This window comes from Brienomyrus brachyistius, chromosome 2 (genome assembly GCF_023856365.1).
Source record: "Brienomyrus brachyistius isolate T26 chromosome 2, BBRACH_0.4, whole genome shotgun sequence".
Taxonomy (NCBI): Eukaryota; Metazoa; Chordata; class Actinopteri; order Osteoglossiformes; family Mormyridae; genus Brienomyrus; species Brienomyrus brachyistius.
In genome coordinates, this window is record NC_064534.1 from 38,979,212 (window position 1) to 38,995,759 (window position 16,548).

At 44.6% G+C, this 16,548-nt stretch overlaps 10 non-coding genes and 4 pseudogenes across 10 annotated transcripts; all 14 read left to right on the plus strand.

Moving 5' to 3' along the window:
* Positions 1-560: 560 nt before the first annotated feature.
* LOC125733531 (5S ribosomal RNA) lies at positions 561-679 on the plus strand. Its single transcript, XR_007392874.1, has one exon. It is a non-coding gene; the product is annotated as a 5S ribosomal RNA (ribosomal RNA).
* A 1,078-nt stretch (positions 680-1,757) lies between these two features.
* Positions 1,758-1,876, plus strand: LOC125731741 (5S ribosomal RNA; annotated as a pseudogene).
* A 1,072-nt stretch (positions 1,877-2,948) lies between these two features.
* On the plus strand, positions 2,949-3,067 carry LOC125729990 (5S ribosomal RNA). Its single transcript, XR_007390366.1, has one exon. It is a non-coding gene; the product is annotated as a 5S ribosomal RNA (ribosomal RNA).
* Positions 3,068-4,137: 1,070 nt separating this feature from the next.
* On the plus strand, positions 4,138-4,256 carry LOC125736426 (5S ribosomal RNA). Its single transcript, XR_007395705.1, has one exon. It is a non-coding gene; the product is annotated as a 5S ribosomal RNA (ribosomal RNA).
* Positions 4,257-5,335: 1,079 nt separating this feature from the next.
* On the plus strand, positions 5,336-5,454 carry LOC125730514 (5S ribosomal RNA). Its single transcript, XR_007390825.1, has one exon. It is a non-coding gene; the product is annotated as a 5S ribosomal RNA (ribosomal RNA).
* A 1,078-nt stretch (positions 5,455-6,532) lies between these two features.
* Positions 6,533-6,641, plus strand: LOC125732280 (5S ribosomal RNA; annotated as a pseudogene).
* Positions 6,642-7,715: 1,074 nt separating this feature from the next.
* LOC125736602 (5S ribosomal RNA) lies at positions 7,716-7,834 on the plus strand. The gene has a single exon (XR_007395878.1). It is a non-coding gene; the product is annotated as a 5S ribosomal RNA (ribosomal RNA).
* A 1,079-nt stretch (positions 7,835-8,913) lies between these two features.
* Positions 8,914-9,032, plus strand: LOC125730722 (5S ribosomal RNA). The gene has a single exon (XR_007391014.1). It is a non-coding gene; the product is annotated as a 5S ribosomal RNA (ribosomal RNA).
* Positions 9,033-10,113: 1,081 nt separating this feature from the next.
* LOC125732781 (5S ribosomal RNA) lies at positions 10,114-10,232 on the plus strand. The gene has a single exon (XR_007392149.1). It is a non-coding gene; the product is annotated as a 5S ribosomal RNA (ribosomal RNA).
* A 1,077-nt stretch (positions 10,233-11,309) lies between these two features.
* On the plus strand, positions 11,310-11,428 carry LOC125736614 (5S ribosomal RNA). The gene has a single exon (XR_007395889.1). It is a non-coding gene; the product is annotated as a 5S ribosomal RNA (ribosomal RNA).
* Positions 11,429-12,506: 1,078 nt separating this feature from the next.
* LOC125736786 (5S ribosomal RNA) lies at positions 12,507-12,625 on the plus strand. The gene has a single exon (XR_007396054.1). It is a non-coding gene; the product is annotated as a 5S ribosomal RNA (ribosomal RNA).
* Positions 12,626-13,703: 1,078 nt separating this feature from the next.
* Positions 13,704-13,822, plus strand: LOC125735978 (5S ribosomal RNA). The gene has a single exon (XR_007395262.1). It is a non-coding gene; the product is annotated as a 5S ribosomal RNA (ribosomal RNA).
* A 1,076-nt stretch (positions 13,823-14,898) lies between these two features.
* Positions 14,899-15,017, plus strand: LOC125731542 (5S ribosomal RNA; annotated as a pseudogene).
* A 1,025-nt stretch (positions 15,018-16,042) lies between these two features.
* Positions 16,043-16,161, plus strand: LOC125732006 (5S ribosomal RNA; annotated as a pseudogene).
* Positions 16,162-16,548: the final 387 nt, after the last annotated feature.

Consider the following 16,548-nt stretch of genomic DNA (forward strand, 5'->3'; position numbering starts at 1 on the left):
ATGGAAACTTCTTTGCTGGTGGTAGAAGCGGTCTGGTGAATTTTTAGAGAGAAGAGGCCGTCGATGTTTGAATGTAGAAAATTGTTCTGGCTGCAGCCTGCAGTATGGACTTGTTGGTGTGTGTAGCTCCCAGTGTTCTGACAGCGCGACGTTTTGGGGAAGCATGTGATTCAGCAGCTACCAGTGGGCTTCGTGCGGCGGAGATTTTGTGGCTGTTAGCGGAGTTGATAACAGAGGGTCGTTAAGAGAAGCCTGCATGCAGTAGGCAAAGGAGTAATGTTTGCCGGCGGGGGACGTGCGGCGATTAACCTGTGCGGTAGTGAAAAGGAGTTAAAAAGAAGGAAGTGTGCGGATGCGGAAAGAATGGAATAATTGTGGTAGGCTGCCGGCTGAGTAGTTTGGTGAATGTTTGGTGTGGGTCCGGCGCTGCCGATTGGATGGTGGGGCTGCAGTGTGAGTCAGATAAAAAAAAAAAAAAGAACATTAGTAGGATCCAATGGGACCAACTGGCATGTATAGAGGCGTGTAATGCAAAAGGGCTGTTTTTGGTAGCATCTCTCGCTTACGGCCATACCACCCTGAACACGCCCGATCTCGTCTGATCTTGGAAGCTAAGCAGGGTAGGGTCTGGTTAGTACTTGGATGGGAGACCACCTGGGAATACCAGGTGCTGTAAGCTTTTCTCACTTTTACTTTATACAGGGGGCGCTCCACTTCACGATTAATTTAAATCTATCAATCCCCTTCCATTTTACTATTTTATATATATATATTTTTTTTCTCTCATTCATAAAGGCAGCTTTTAGAAACCGTTTTACTCTAAATACTTCCTGGTAATTCTAGGTGCTGTAAGCTGTTCGTGCCTTTATTCCACCAGGGCGCGATCTTCTCACAAACTTGAAGACTGTCACTCCCCATTCACGTTTTACAACTTATTGTTGATGATAAAGAGACAGCTTTTTACACACAGTTTTAAACAAAGTACTGATATTATTCCTCTTCAACTGACCGCTTTGTTTTCTATGCAAAAACCACTTCGCCACAGAAGACTCGATATTATTGGCATAGCAAGTTCTGCTCTTCTCCTTTCAAAACTTGCTAAAAGCTGTATTTAAAAGAACAGATTGGCCAGGGTAATTCACACCCTTCAATGCCAGCTTAATGTTTAGGTTAGTGGGAATCACAGAGGAATTAGGGATGGAAACTTCTTTGCTGGTGGTAGAAGCGGTCTGCTGAATTTTTAGAGAGAAGAGGCCGTCGATGTTTGAATGTAGAAAATTGTTCTGGCTGCAGCTTGCAGTATGGACTTGTTGGTGTGTGTAGCTCCCAGTGTTCTGACAGCGCGACGTTTTGGGGAAGCATGTGATTCAGCAGCTACCAGTGGGCTTCGTGCGGCGGAGATTTTGTGGCTGTTAGCGGAGTTGATAACAGAGGGTCGTTAAGAGAAGCCTGCATGCAGTAGGCAAAGGAGTAATGTTTGCCGGCGGGGGACGTGCGGCGATTAACCTGTGCGGTAGTGAAAAGGAGTTAAAGAGAAGGAAGTGTGCGGATGCGGAAAGAATGGAATAATTGTGGTAGGCTGCCGGCTGAGTAGTTTGGTGAATGTTTGGTGTGGGTCCGGCGCTGCCGATTGGATGGTGGGGCTGCAGTGTGAGTCAGATAAAAAAAAAAAAAAAAACAGGAGTAGGATCCAATGGGACTAACTGGCATGTATAGAGGCGTGTAATGCAAAAGGGCTGTTTTTGTTCGCCGCTCTCGCTTATGGCCATACCACCCTGAACACGCCCGATCTCGTCTGATCTCGGAAGCTAAGTGGGGTAGGGTCTTGTTAGTACTTGGATGGGAGACTGCCTGAGAATACCACGTGCTGTAAGCTTTTCTCACTTTTACTTTATACAGGGGGCACTCCACCTCACGATTAATTTAAATCTATCACTCCCCTTCTATTTTACTATTTTTTATATTTCTTTTTTCTCTCATTCATAAAGGCAGCTTTTACACACGTTTTACTCTAAATACTTCCTGGTAATTCTAGGTGCTGTAAGCTGTTCGTGCCTTTATTCCACCAGGGCGCGATCTTCTCACAAACTTGAAGACTGTCACTCCCCATTCACGTTTTACAACTTATTGTTAATGATAAAGAGACAGCTTTTTACACACAGTTTTAAACAAAGTACTGATATTATTCCTCTTCAACTGACCGCTTTGTTTTCTATGCAAAAACCACTTCGCCACAGAAGACTCGATATTATTGGCATAGCAAGTTCTGCTCTTCTCCTTTCAAAACTTGCTAAAAGCTGTATTTAAAAGAACAGATTGGCCGGGGTAATTCACACCCTTCAATGCCAGCTTAATGTTTAGGTTAGTGGGAATCACAGAGGAATTAGGGATGGAAACTTCTTTGCTGGTGGTAGAAGCGGTCTGGTGAATTTTTAGAGAGAAGAGGCCGTCGATGTTTGAATGTAGAAAATAGGTCTGGCTGCAGCCTGCAGTATGGACTTGTTGGTGTGTGTAGCTCCCAGTGTTCTGACAGCGCGACGTTTTGGGGAAGCATGTGATTCAGCAGCTACCAGTGGGCTTCGTGCGGCGGAGATTTTGTGGCTGTTAGCGGAGTTGATAACAGAGGGTCATTAAGAGAAGCCTGCATGCAGAAGGCAAAGGAGTAATGTTTGCCGGCGGGGGACGTGCGGCGATTAACCTGTGCGGTAGTGAAAAGGAGTTAAAAAGAAGGAAGTGTGCGGATGCGGAAAGAATGGAATAATTGTGGTAGGCTGCCGGCTGAGTAGTTTGGTGCATGTTTGGTGTGGGTCCGGCGCTGCCGATTGGATGGTGGTGCTGCAGTGTGAGTCAGATAAAAAAAAAAAAAAAGCAGGAGTAGGATCCAATGGGACTAACTGGCATGTATAGACGCGTGTAATGCAAAAGGGCTGTTTTTGGTGGCATCTTTCGCTTACGGCCATACCACCCTGAACACGCCCGATCTCGTCTGATCTCGTAAGCTAAGGAGGGTAGGTTCTGGTTAGTACTTGGATGGGAGACCACCTGGGAATACCAGGTGCTGTAAGCTTTTCTCACTTTTACTTTATACAGGGGGCGCTCCACTTCACGATTAATTTAAATCTATCACTCCCCTTCTATTTTACTATTTTATATATTTCTTTTTTCTCTCATTCATAAAGGCAGCTTTTACACACGTTTTACTCTAAATACTGCCTGGTAATTCTAGGTGCTGTAAGCTGTTCGTGCCTTTATTCCACCAGGGCGCGATCTTCTCACAAACTTGAAGACTGTCACTCCCAATTCACATTTTACAACTTATTGTTAATGATAAAGAGACAGCTTTTTACACACAGTTTTAAACAAAGTACTGATATTATTCCTCTTCAACTGACCGCTTTGTTTTCTATGCAAAAACCACTTCGCCACAGAAGACTCGATATTATTGGCATAGCAAGTTCTGCTCTTCTCCTTTCAAAACTTGCTAAAAGCTGTATTTAAAAGAACAGATTGGCCGGGGTAATTCACACCCTTCAATGCCAGCTTAATGTTTAGGTTAGTTGGAATCACAGAGGAATTAGGGATGGAAACTTCTTTGCTGGTGCTAGAAGCGGTCTGGTGAATTTTTAGAGAGAAGAGGCCGTCGATGTTTGAATGTAGAAAATAGTTCTGGCTGCAGCCTGCAGTATGGACTTGTTGGTGTGTGTAGCTCCCAGTGTTCTGACAGCGCGACGTTTTGGGGAAGCATGTGATTCAGCAGCTACCAGTGGGCTTCGTGCGGCGGAGATTTTGTGGCTGTTAGCGGAGTTGATAACAGAGGGTCGTTAAGAGAAGCCTACATGCAGTAGGCAAAGGAGTAATGTTTGCTGGCGGGGGACGTGCGGCGATTAACCTGTGCGGTAGTGAAAAGGAGTTAAAAAGAAGGAAGTGTGCGGATGCGGAAAGAATGGAATAATTGTGGTAGGCTGCCGGCTGAGTAGTTTGGTGAATGTTTGGTGTGGGTCCGGCGCTGCCGATTGGATGGTGGGGCTGCAGTGTGAGTCAGATAAAAAAAAAAAAAACAGGAGTAGGATCCAATGGGACTAACTGGCATGTATAGACGCGTGTAATGCAAAAGGGCTGTTTTTGGTAGCGTCTCTCGCTTATGACCATACCACCCTGAACACGCCCGATCTCATCCGATCTCGGAAACCAAGCAGGGTAGGGTCTGGTTAGTACTTGGATGGGAGACCTCTTGGGAATACCAGGTGCTGTAAGCTTTTCTCACTTTTACTTTATACAGGGGGCACTCCACTTCACGATTAATTTAAATCTATCACTCCCCTTACGTTTTACTATTTTATATATATATATTTTTTTTCTCTCATTCATAAAGGCAGCTTTTACACACCGTTTTACTCTAAATACTGCCTGGTAATTCTAGGTGCTGTAAGCTGTTCGTGCCTTTATTCTACCTGGGCGCGATCTTCTCACAAACTTGAAGACTGTCACTCCCCATTCACGTTTTACAACTTATTGTTAATGATAAAGAGACAGCTTTTTACACACAGTTTTAAACAAAGTACTGATATAATTCCTCTTCAACTCACCGCTTTGTTTTCTATGCAAAAACCACTTCACCACAAAAGACTCGATATTATTGGCATAGCAAGGTCTGCTCTTCTCCTCCTTTCAAAACTTGCTAAAAGCTGTATTTAAAAGAGCAGGTTGGCCATGGTAATTCACACACTTCAATGCCAGCTTAATGTTTAGGTTAGTGGGAATCACAGAGGAATTAGGGATGGAAACTTCTTTGCTGGTGGTAGAAGCGGTCTGGTGAATTTTTAGAGAGAAGAGGCCGTCGATGTTTGAATGTAGAAAATTGTTCTGGCTGCAGCCTGCAGTATGGACTTGTTCGTGTGTGTAGCTCCCAGTGATCTGACAGCGCGACGTTTTGGGGAAGCATGTGATTCAGCAGCTACTAGTGGGCTTCGTGCGGCGGAGATTTTGTGGCTGTTAGCTGAGTTGATAGCAGTGGGTCGTTAAGAGAAGCCTGCATGCGGTAGGCAAATGAGTAATGTTTGCCGGCGGGGGACGTGCGGCGATTAACCTGTGAGGTAGTGAAAAGGACTTAAAGAGAAGGAAGTGTGCGGATGCGGAAAGAATGGAATAATTGTGGTAGGCTGCCGGCTGAGTAGTTTGGTGAATGTTTGGTGTGGGTCCGGCGCTGCCGATTGGATGGTGGGGCTGCAGTGTGAGTCAGATAAAAAAAAAAAAGAACATTAGTAGGATCCAATGGGACCAACTGGCATGTATAGAGGCGTGTAATGCAAAAGGGCTGTTTTTGGTAGCATCTCTCGCTTACGGCCGTACCACCCTGAACGCGCCCGATCTCGTCTGATCTCGGAAGCTAAGCAGGGTAGGGTCTGGTTAGTGTTTGGATGGGAGACCTCCTGGGTATACCAGGTGCTGTAAGCTTTTCTCACTTTTACTTTATACAGGGGGCGCTCCACTTCACAAATAATTTAAATCTAGCACTCCCCTTCCATTTTACTATTTTATATATATATATTTTTTCTCTCTTTCATAAAGCCAGCTTTTAGAAACCGTTTTACTCTAAATACTTCCTGGTAATTCTAGGTGCTGTAAGCTGTTCGTGCCTTTATTCCACCAGGGCGCGATCTTCTCACAAACTTGAAGACTGTCACTCCCCATTCACGTTTTACAACTTATTGTTAATGATAAAGAGACAGCTTTTTACACACAGTTTTAAACAAAGTACTGATATTATTCCTCTTCAACTGACCGCTTTGTTTTCTATGCAAAAACCACTTCGCCACAGAAGACTCGATATTATTGGCATAGCAAGCTCTGCTCTTCTCCTTTCAAAACTTGCTAAAAGCTGTATTTAAAAGAACAGATTGGCCGGGGTAATTCACACCCTTCAATGCCAGCTTAATGTTTAGGTTAGTGGGAATCACAGAGGAATTAGGGATGGAAACTTCTTTGCTGGTGGTAGAAGCGGTCTGGTGAATTTTTAGAGAGAAGAGGCCGTCGATGTTTGAATGTAGAAAATTGTTCTGGCTGCAGCCTGCAGTATGGACTTGTTGGTGTGTGTAGCTCCCAGTGTTCTGACAGTGCGACGTTTTGGGGAAGCATGTGATTCAGCAGCTACCAGTGGGCTTCGTGCGGCGGAGATTTTGTGGCTGTTAGCGGAGTTGATAACAGAGGGTCGTTAAGAGAAGCCTGCATGCAGTAGGCAAAGGAGTAATGTTTGCCGGCGGGGGACGTGCGGCGATTAACCTGTGCGGTAGTGAAAAGGAGTTAAAGAGAAGGAAGTGTGCGGATGCGGAAAAAATGGAATAATTGTGGTAGGCTGCCGGCTGAGTAGTTTGGTGAATGTTTGGTGTGGGTCCGGCGCTGCCGATTGGATGGTGGGGCTGCAGTGTGAGTCAGATAAAAAAAAAAAAAAAAAAACATTAGTAGGATCCAATGGGACCAACTGGCATGTATAGAGGCGTGTAATGCAAAAGGGCTGTTTTTGGTAGCGTCTCTCGCTTATGGCCATACCACCCTGAACACGTCTGATCTCGGAAGCTAAGCGGGGTAGGGTCTGGTTAGTACTTGGATGGGAGACTGCCTGGGAATACCACGTGCTGAAAGCTTTTCTCACTTTTACTTTATACAGGGGGCACTCCACCTCACGATTAATTTAAATCTATCACTCCCCTTCCGTTTTACTATTTTATATATTTCTTTTTTCTCTCATTCATAAAGGCAGCTTTTACACACGTTTTACTCTAAATACTGCCTGGTAATTCTAGGTGCTGTAAGCTGTTCGTGCCTTTATTCCACCAGGGCGCGATCTTCTCACAAACTTGAAGACTGTCACTCCCCATTCACGTTTTACAACTTATTGTTAATGATAAAGAGACAGCTTTTTACACACAGTTTTAAACAAAGTACTGATATTATTCCTCTTCAACTGACCGCTTTGTTTTCTATGCAAAAACCACTTCGCCACAGAAGACTCGATATTATTGGCATAGCAAGTTCTGCTCTTCTCCTTTCAAAACTTGCTAAAAGCTGTATTTAAAAGAACAGATTGGCCGGGGTAATTCACACCCTTCAATGCCAGCTTAATGTTTAGGTTAGTGGGAATCACAGAGGAATTAGGGATGGAAACTTCTTTGCTGGTGGTAGAAGCGGTCTGGTGAATTTTTAGAGAGAAGAGGCCGTCGATGTTTGGATGTAGAAAATTGTTCTGGCTGCAGCCTGCAGTATGGACTTGTTGGTGTGTGTAGCTCCCAATGTTCTGACAGCGCAACGTTTTGGGGAAGCATGTGATTCAACAGCTACCAGTGGGCTTCGTGCGGCGGAGATTTTGTGGCTGTTAGCGGAGTTGATTACAGAGGGTCGTTAAGAGAAGCCTGCATGCGGTAGGCAAATGAGTAATGTTTGCCGGCGGGGGACGTGCGGCGATTAACCTGTGCGGTAGTGAAAAGGAGTTAAAGAGAAGGAAGTGTGCGGATGCGGAAAGAATGGAATAATTGTGGTAGGCTGCCGGCTGAGTAGTTTGGTGAATGTTTGGTGTGGGTCCGGCGCTGCCGATTGGATGGTGGTGCTGCAGTGTGAGTCAGATAAAAAAAAAAAAAAAAACCAGGAGTAGGATCCAATGGGACCAACTGGCATGTATAGAGGCGTGTAATGCAAAAGGGCTGTTTTTGGTAGCGTCTCTCGCTTACGGCCATACCACCCTGAACACGCCCGATCTCGTCTGATCTCGGAAGCTAAGCAGGGTAGGGTCTGGTTAGTACTTGGATGGGAGACCACCTGGGAATACCAGGTGCTGTAAGCTTTTCTCACTTTTACTTTATACAGGGGGCGCTCCACTTCACGATTAATTTAAATCTATCACTCCCCTTCCATTTTACTATTTTATATATATATTTTTATTTTCTCTCTTTCATAAAGGCAGCTTTTACACACCGTTTTAGTCTAAATACTGCCTGGTAATTCTAGGTGCTGTAAGCTCTTCGTGCCTTTATTCCACCAGGGCGCGATCTTCTCACAAACTTGAAAACTGTCACTCCCCATTCACGTTTTACAACTTATTGTTAATGATAAAGAGACAGCTTTTTACACACAGTTTTAAAGAAAGTACTGATATTATTCCTCTTCAACTGACCGCTTTGTTTTCTATGCAAAAACCACTTCGCCACAGAAGACTCGATATTATTGGCATAGCAAGTTCTGCTCTTCTCCTTTCAAAACTTGCTAAAAGCTGTATTTAAAAGAACAGATTGGCCGGGGTAATTCACACCCTTCAATGCCAGCTTAATGTTTAGGTTAGTGGGAGTCACAGAGGAATTAGGGATGGAAACTTCTTTGCTGGTGGTAGAAGCGGTCTGGTGAATTTTTAGAGAGAAGAGGCCGTCGATGTTTGAATATAGAAAATTGTTCTGGCTGCAGCCTGCAGTATGGACTTGTTGGTGTGTGTAGCTCCCAGTGTTCTGACAGCGCGACGTTTTGGGGAAGCATGTGATTCAGCAGCTACCAGTGGGCTTCGTGCGGCGGAGATTTTGTGGCTGTTAGCGGAGTTGATAACAGAGGGTCGTTAAGAGAAGCCTGCATGCAGTAGGCAAAGGAGTAATGTTTGCCGGCGGGGGACGTGCGGCGATTAACCTGTGCGGTAGTGAAAAGGAGTTAAAGAGAAGGAAGTGTGCGGATGCGGAAAGAATGGAATAATTGTGGTAGGCTGCCGGCTGAGTAGTTTGGTGAATGTTTGGTGTGGGTCCGGCGTTGCCGATTGGATGGTGGGGCTGCAGTGTGAGTCAGATAAAAAAAAAAAAAAAAACCAGGAGTAGGATCCAATGGGACCAACTGGCATGTATAGAGGCGTGTAATGCAAAAGGGCTGTTTTTGGTAGCGTCTCTCGCTTATGGCCATACCACCCTGAACACGCCCGATCTCGTCTGATCTTGGAAGCTAAGCAGGGTAGGGTCTGGTTAGTACTTGGATGGGAGACCACCTGGGAATCGCAGGTTCTGTAAGCTTTTCTCACTTTTACTTTATACAGGGGGCGCTCCACTTCACGATTAATTTAAATCTATCACTCCCCTTCCATTTTACTATTTTATATATATATATATATATTTTTCTCTCATTCATAAAGCCAGCTTTTACACACCGTTTTACTCTAAATACTTCCTGGTAATTCTAGGTGCTGTAAGCTGTTCGTGCCTTTATTCCACCAGGGCGCGATCTTCTCACAAACTTGAAAACTGTCACTCCCCATTCACGTTTTACAACTTATTGTTAATGATAAAGAGACAGCTTTTTACACACAGTTTTAAACAAAGTACTGATATTATTCCTCTTCAACTGACCGCTTTGTTTTCTATGCAAAAACCACTTCGCCACAGAAGACTCGATATTATTGGCATAGCAAGTTCTGCTCTTCTCCTTTCAAAACTTGCTAAAAGCTGTATTTAAAAGAACAGATTGGCCGGGGTAATTCACACCCTTCAATGCCAGCTTAATGTTTAGGTTAGTGGGAGTCACAGAGAAATTAGGGATGGAAACTTCTTTGCTGGTGGTAGAAGCGGTCTGGTGAATTTTTAGAGAGAAGAGGCCGTCGATGTTTGAATATAGAAAATTGTTCTGGCTGCAGCCTGCAGTATGGACTTGTTGGTGTGTGTAGCTCCCAGTGTTCTGACAGCGCGACGTTTTGGGGAAGCATGTGATTCAGCAGCTACCAGTGGGCTTCGTGCGGCGGAGATTTTGTGGCTGTTAGCGGAGTTGATAACAGAGGGTCGTTAAGAGAAGCCTGCATGCAGTAGGCAAAGGAGTAATGTTTGCCGGCGGGGGACGTGCGGCGATTAACCTGTGCGGTAGTGAAAAGGAGTTAAAAAGAAGGAAGTGTGCGGATGCGGAAAGAATGGAATAATTGTGGTAGGCTGCCGGCTGAGTAGTTTGGTGAATGTTTGGTGTGGGTCCGGCGCTGCCGATTGGATGGTGGGGCTGCAGTGTGAGTCAGATAAAAAAAAAAAAAAGAACATTAGTAGGATCCAATGGGACCAACTGGCATGTATAGAGGCGTGTAATGCAAAAGGGCTGTTTTTGGTAGCATCTCTCGCTTACGGCCATACCACCCTGAACACGCCCGATCTCGTCTGATCTCGGAAGCTAAACAGGGTAGGGTCTGGTTAGTACTTGGATGGGAGACCACCTGGGAATACCAGGTGCTGTAAGCTTTTCTCACTTTTACTTTATACAGGGGGCGCTCCACTTCACGATTAATTTAAATCTATCACTCCCCTTCCATTTTACTATTTTATATATATATATTTTTTTTTCTCTCATTCATAAAGGCAGCTTTTAGAAACCGTTTTACTCTAAATACTTCCTGGTAATTCTAGGTGCTGTAAGCTGTTCGTGCCTTTATTCCACCAGGGCGCGATCTTCTCACAAACTTGAAGACTGTCACTCCCCATTCACGTTTTACAACTTATTGTTAATGATAAAGAGACAGCTTTTTACACACAGTTTTAAACAAAGTACTGATATTATTCCTCTTCAACTCACCGCTTTGTTTTCTATGCAAAAACCACTTCGCCACAAAAGACTCGATATTATTGGCATAGCAAGTTCTGCTCTTCTCCTTTCAAAACTTGCTAAAAGCTGTATTTAAAAGAACAGATTGGCCGGGGTAATTCACACCCTTCAATGCCAGCTTAATGTTTAGGTTAGTGGGAATCACAGAGGAATTAGGGATGGAAACTTCTTTGCTGGTGGTAGAAGCGGTCTGGTGAATTTTTAGAGAGAAGAGGCCGTCGATGTTTGAATGTAGAAAATTGTTCTGGCTGCAGCCTGCAGTATGGACTTGTTGGTGTGTGTAGCTCCCAGTGTTCTGACAGCGCGACGTTTTGGGGAAGCATGTGATTCAGCAGCTACCAGTGGGCTTCGTGCGGCGGAGATTTTGTGGCTGTTAGCGGAGTTGATAACAGAGGGTCGTTAAGAGAAGCCTACATGCAGTAGGCAAAGGAGTAATGTTTGCCGGCGGGGGACGTGCGGCGATTAACCTGTGCGGTAGTGAAAAGGAGTTAAAAAGAAGGAAGTGTGCGGATGCGGAAAGAATGGAATAATTGTGGTAGGCTGCCGGCTGAGTAGTTTGGTGAATGTTTGGTGTGGGACCGGCGCTGCCGATTGGATGGTGGGGCTGCAGTGTGAGTCAGATAAAAAAAAAAAAAAACAGGAGTAGGATCCAATGGGACTAACTGGCATGTATAGACGCGTGTAATGCAAAAGGGCTGTTTTTGGTAGCATCTCTTGCTTACGGCCATACCACCCTGAACACGCCCGATCTCGTCTGATCTCGGAAGCTAAGCAGGGTAGGGTCTGGTTAGTACTTGGATGGGAGACCACCTGGGAATACCAGGTGCTGTAAGCTTTTCTCACTTTTACTTTATACAGGGGGCGCTCCACTTCACGATTAATTTAAATCTATCACTCCCCTTCCATTTTACTATTTTATATATATATATTTTTTTTTTCTCTCATTCATAAAGGCAGCTTTTAGAAACCGTTTTACTCTAAATACTTCCTGGTAATTCTAGGTGCTGTAAGCTGTTCGTGCCTTTATTCCACCAGGGCGCGATCTTCTCACAAACTTGAAGACTGTCACTCCCCATTCACGTTTTACAACTTATTGTTAATGATAAAGAGACAGCTTTTTACACACAGTTTTAAACAAAGTACTGATATTATTCCTCTTCAACTGACCGCTTTGTTTTCTATGCAAAAACCACTTCGCCACAGAAGACTCGATATTATTGGCATAGCAAGTTCTGCTCTTCTCCTTTCAAAACTTGCTAAAAGCTGTATTTAAAAGAACAGATTGGCCGGGGTAATTCACACCCTTCAATGCCAGCTTAATGTTTAGGTTAGTGGGAATCACAGAGGAATTAGGGATGGAAACTTCTTTGCTGGTGGTAGAAGCGGTCTGGTGAATTTTTAGAGAGAAGAGGCCGTCGATGTTTGAATGTAGAAAATTGTTCTGGCTGCAGCCTGCAGTATGGACTTGTTGGTGTGTGTAGCTCCCAGTGTTCTGACAGCGCGCCGTTTTGGGGAAGCATGTGATTCAGCAGCTACCAGTGGGCTTCGTGCGGCGGAGATTTTGTGGCTGTTAGCGGAGTTGATAACAGAGGGTCGTTAAGAGAAGCCTGCATGCAGTAGGCAAAGGAGTAATGTTTGCCGGCGGGGGACGTGCGGCGATTAACCTGTGCGGTAGTGAAAAGGAGTTAAAAAGAAGGAAGTGTGCAGATGCGGAAAGAATGGAATAATTGTGGTAGGCTGCCGGCTGAGTAGTTTGGTGAATGTTTGGTGTGGGTCCAGCGCTGCCGATTGGATGGTGGGGCTGCAGTGTGAGTCAGATAAAAAAAAAAAAAACCAGGAGTAGGATCCAATGGGACTAACTGGCATGTATAGACGCGTGTAATGCAAAAGGGCTGATTTTGGCACGATCTCACGCTTACGGCCATACCACCCTGAACACGCCCAATCTCGTCTGATCTCGGAAGCCAAGCAGCGTAGGGTCTGGTTAGTACTTGGATGGGAGACCTCCTGGGAATACCAGGTGCTGTAAGCCTTTCTTCCTTTTACTTTATACAGGGGGCGCTCCACTTCACGATTAATTTAAATCTATCACTCCCCTTCCATTTTACTATTTTATATATATATATTTTTTTTTTTCTCTCATTCCTAAAGGCAGCTTTTAGAAACCGTTTTACTCTAAATACTTCCTGGTAATTCTAGGTGCTGTAAGCTGTTCGTGCCTTTATTCCACCAGGGCGCGATCTTCTCACAAACTTGAAGACTGTCACTCCCCATTCACGTTTTACAACTTATTGTTAATGATAAAGAGACAGCTTTTTACACACAGTTTTAAACAAAGTACTGATATTATTCCTCTTCAACTCACCGCTTTGTTTTCTATGCAAAAACCACTTCGCCACAGAAGACTCGATATTATTGGCATAGCAAGTTCTGCTCTTCTCCTTTCAAAACTTGCTAAAAGCTGTATTTAAAAGAACAGATTGGCCGGGGTAATTCACACCCTTCAATGCCAGCTTAATGTTTAGGTTAGTGGGAATCACAGAGGAATTAGGGATGGAAACTTCTTTGCTGGTGGTAGAAGCGGTCTGGTGAATTTTTAGAGAGAAGAGGCCGTCGATGTTTGAATGTAGAAAATAGTTCTGGCTGCAGCCTGCAGTATGGACTTGTTGGTGTGTGTAGCTCCCAGTGTTCTGACAGCGCGACGTTTTGGGGAAGCATGTGATTCAGCAGCTACCAGTGGGCTTCGTGCGGCGGAGATTTTGTGGCTGTTAGCGGAGTTGATAACAGAGGGTCGTTAAGAGAAGCCTACATGCAGTAGGCAAAGGAGTAATGTTTGCTGGCGGGGGACGTGCGGCGATTAACCTGTGCGGTAGTGAAAAGGAGTTAAAAAGAAGGAAGTGTGCGGATGCGGAAAGAATGGAATAATTGTGGTAGGCTGCCGGCTGAGTAGTTTGGTGAATGTTTGGTGTGGGTCCGGCGCTGCCGATTGGATGGTGGAGCTGCAGTGTGAGTCAGATAAAAAAAAAAAAAACAGGAGTAGGATCCAATGGGACTAACTGGCATGTATAGACGCGTGTAATGCAAAAGGGCTGTTTTTGGTAGCATCTCTCGCTTACGGCCATACCACCCTGAACACGCCCGATCTCGTCTGATCTTGGAAGCTAAGCAGGGTAGGGTCTGGTTAGTACTTGGATGGGAGACCACCTGGTAATACCTGGTGCTGTAAGCTTTTCTCACTTTTACTTTATACAGGGGGCGCTCCACTTCACGATTAATTTAAATCTATCACTCCCCTTCCATTTTACTATTTTATATATATATTTTTTTTTTTCTCTCATTCATAAAGGCAGCTTTTAGAAACCGTTTTACTCTAAATACTGCCTGGTAATTCTAGGTGCTGTAAGCTCTTCGTGCCTTTATTCCACCAGGGCGCGATCTTCTCACAAACTTGAAGACTGTCACTCCCCATTCACGTTTTACAACTTATTGTTAATGATAAAGAGACAGCTTTTTACACACAGTTTTAAACAAAGTACTGATATAATTCCTCTTCAACTAACCGCTTTGTTTTCTATGCAAAAACCACTTCGCCACAGAAGACTCGATATTATTGGCATAGCAAGTTCTGCTCTTCTCCTTTCAAAACTTGCTAAAAGCTGTATTTAAAAGAACAGATTGGCCGGGGTAATTCACACCCTTCAATGCCAGCTTAATGTTTAGGTTAGAGGGAATCACAGAGGAATTAGGGATGGAAACTTCTTTGCTGGTGGTAGAAGCGGTCTGGTGAATTTTTAGAGAGAAGACGCCGTCGATGTTTGAATGTAGAAAATTGTTCTGGCTGCAGCCTGCGGTATGGACTTGTTGGCGTGTGTAGCTCCCAGTGTTCTGACAGCGTGACATTTTGGGGAAGCATGTGATTCAACAGCAACCAGTGGGCTTCGTGCGGCGGAGATTTTGTGGCTGTTAGCGGAGTTGATAACAGAGGGTCTTTAAGAGAAGCCTGCATGCGGTAGGCAAATGAGTAATGTTTGCCGGCGGGGGACGTGCGGCGATTAACCTGTTCGGTAGTGAAAAGGACTTAAAAAGAAGGAAGTGTGCGGATGCGGAAAGAATGGAATAATTGTGGTAGGCTGCCGGCTGAGTAGTTTGGTGAATGTTTGGTGTGGGTGCGGCGCTGCCGATTGGATGGTGGTGCTGCAGTGTGAGTCAGATAAAAAAAAAAAAACCAGGAGTAGGATCCAATGGGACTAACTGGCATGTATAGAGGCGTGTAATGCAAAAGGGCTGTTTTTGTTCGCGGTTCTCGCTCATGGCCATATCACCCTGAACACGCCCGATCTCGTCTGATCTCGGAAGCTAAGCGGGGTAGGGTCTGGTTAGTACTTGGGTGGGAGACTACCTGGGAATACCACGTGCTGTAAGCTTTTCTCACTTTTACTTTATACAGGGGGCACTCCACCTCACGATTAATTTAAATCTATCACTCCCCTTCCATTTTACTATTTTATATATTTCTTTTTTCTCTCATTCATAAAGGCAGCTTTTACACACGTTTTACTCTAAATACTGCCTGGTAATTCTAGGTGCTGTAAGCTGTTCGTGCCTTTATTCCACCAGGGCACGATCTTCTCACAAACTTGAAGACTGTCACTCCCCATTCACGTTTTACAACTTATTGTTAATGATAAAGAAACAGCTTTTTACACACAGTTTTAAACAAAGTACTGATATTATTCCTCTTCAACTGACCGCATTGTTTTCTATGCAAAAACCACTTCGCCACAGAAGACTCGATATTATTGGCATAGCAAGTTCTGCTCTTCTCCTTTCAAAACTTGCTAAAAGCTGTATTTAATGTTTAGGTTAGTGGGAATCACAGAGGAATTAGGGATGGAAACTTCTTTGCTGGTGGTAGAAGCGGTCTGGTGAATTTTTAGAGAGAAGAGGCCGTCAATGTTTGAATGTAGAAAATTGTTCTGGCTGCAGCCTGCAGTATGGACTTGTTGGTGTGTGTAGCTCCCAGTGTTCTGACAGCGCGACGTTTTGGGGAAGCATGTGATTCAGCAGCTACCAGTGGGCTTCGTGCGGCGGAGATTTTGTGGCTGTTAGCGGAGTTGATAACAGAGGGTCGTTAAGAGAAGCCTGCATGCAGTAGGCAAAGGAGTAATGTTTGCCGGCGGGGGACGTGCGGCGATTAACCTGTGCGGTAGTGAAGAGGAGTTAAAGAGAAGGAAGTGTGCGGATGCGGAAAGAATGGAATAATTGTGGTAGGCTGCCGGCTGAGTAGTTTGGTGAATGTTTGGTGTGGTTCCGGCACTGCCGATTGGATGGTGGGGCTGCAGTGTGAGTCAGATAAAAAAAAAAAAAAAACAGGAGTAGGATCCAATGGGACTAACTGGCATGTATAGAGGCGTGTAATGCAAAAGGGCTGTTTTTGGTAGCATCTCTCGCTTACGGCCATACCACTCTGAACATGCCCGATCTCGTCTAATTTTGGAAGCTAAGCGGGGTAGGGTCTGGTTAGTACTTGGGTGGGAGACTACCTGGGAATACCACGTGCTGTAAGCTTTTCTCACTTTTACTTTATACAGGGGGCACTCCACCTCACGATTAATTTAAATCTATCACTCCCCTTCCATTTTACTATTTTATATATTTCTTTTTTCTCTCATTCATAAAGGCAGCTTTTACACACGTTTTACTCTAAATACTGCCTGGTAATTCTAGGTGCTGTAAGCTGTTCGTGCCTTTATTCCACCAGGGCACGATCTTCTCACAAACTTGAAGACTGTCACTCCCCATTCACGTTTTACAACTTATTGTTAATGATAAAGAAACAGCTTTTTACACACAGTTTTAAACAAAGTACTGATATTATTCCTCTTCAACTGACCGCTTTGTTTTCTATGCAAAAACCACTTCGCCACAGAAGACTCGATATTATTGGCATAGCAA